Raw genomic sequence first — 1493 nt, forward strand, 5'->3', positions numbered from 1 at the left:
CCTTAAGAAAGGAATGGCACCGACATAAAACATGTTTTACATCCACACTATACAGAAACGAGTGAGCAAGATGAAAATGTAACACAATAAGAAATGATAAATCACCGTTGGTACACATTTGGAATATTCCCAATTCAATCCACATTAACAATTGATGTGTCAGCACAGAATGGAATTCAACTTTTTACACGACGACACAAGCTGAGCACAATAAGCTGTAGGGTGATAGCACTGTAGTAAGTGACACATCAGGCAATCACCATCGACAGTTGCACTGAACATTTATTAGGCACATTTAAACAAGACCGCCGGCCGCGGTGGTCTCGTGGTTCTAGGCGCGCAGTCCGGAACCGTGCGACTGCTACGGTCGCAGGTTCGAATCCTGCCTTGGGCATGGATGTGTGTGATGTCCTTAGGTTAGTTAGGTTTAAGTAGTTCTAAGTTCTAGGGGACTAATGACCACAGCAGTTGAGTCCCATAGTGCTCAGAGCCATTAAACAAGACAAATAACAAATAAAACAGAATGAGATTTTCACTCTGCAGCGGAGTGTGCGCTGATATGAAACTTCCTGGCAGATTAAAACTGTGTGCCCGACCGAGACTCGAACTCGGGCACACAGTTTTAATCTGCCAGGAAGTTTCATATCAGCGCACACTCCGCTGCAGAGTGAAAATCTCATTCTGGAAACATCCCCCAGGCTGTGGCTAAGCCATGTCTCTGCAATATCCTTTCTTTCAGGAGTGCTAGTTCTGCAAGTTTCGCAGAAGAGCTTCTGTAAAGTTTGGAAGGTAGGAGACGGATACTGGCAGAAGTAAAGCTGTGAGTACCGGACGTGAGTCGTGCTTCGGTAGCTCAGTTGGTAGAGCACTTGCCCGCGAAAGGCAAAGGTCCCGAGTTCGAGTCTCGGTCGGGCACACAGTTTTAATCTGCCAGGAAGTTTCAACAAATAAAACCATCAACACATTTTCAAACTTACCACACATCTTTAAATTTACCTTTTGGATGAGAGCAAGTTACTATAAAATTTAAACATTCATAAACCACGGCACTTATGGCCTATTAAACATTTAGCGAAATGAGTTAAAAATTATTTACTCAAGAAATGTAGACTTTCGTTACTGCAGTGATTGGTATTACCAAAGTAATTCAGAGTACAGGTAACAACAAATCAGATACCATGGCACAACCATGTTACTTAATTGGCAGGCACACTACAATGTAGGATATAAAATATAAAATTTCATATGACCAAGCAACTTCGTGGGATTCAACAAACTACGCCCAGAAGCTAACGGCCGTTCACTCAGCTGTTTCCAATACAGGCTCGGCGTGGACCCCCAAACGGGAGCAACAGTGGCGACAACTGCTACAACTATGGGGATGGTACAACAATTCTGATGGTTTCTGATCATCTGTAACACTGACTTACTGTCAGAGGTGAGGACTATTGTGTCTGTTGTGGTCGTCTGTGCTAATAACAGGGCTTCCAAAA

General features: G+C 43.5%; 1 non-coding gene across 1 annotated transcript; it reads left to right on the forward strand.

Moving 5' to 3' along the window:
• Window positions 1-841: 841 nt before the first annotated feature.
• On the forward strand, window positions 842-916 carry Trnas-cga (transfer RNA serine (anticodon CGA)). Its single transcript has one exon. It is a non-coding gene; the product is annotated as a tRNA-Ser (tRNA).
• Window positions 917-1493: the final 577 nt, after the last annotated feature.

The sequence above is a fragment of the Schistocerca gregaria genome, chromosome X (assembly GCF_023897955.1).
Source record: "Schistocerca gregaria isolate iqSchGreg1 chromosome X, iqSchGreg1.2, whole genome shotgun sequence".
In the NCBI taxonomy this organism is placed as follows: domain Eukaryota; kingdom Metazoa; phylum Arthropoda; class Insecta; order Orthoptera; family Acrididae; genus Schistocerca; species Schistocerca gregaria.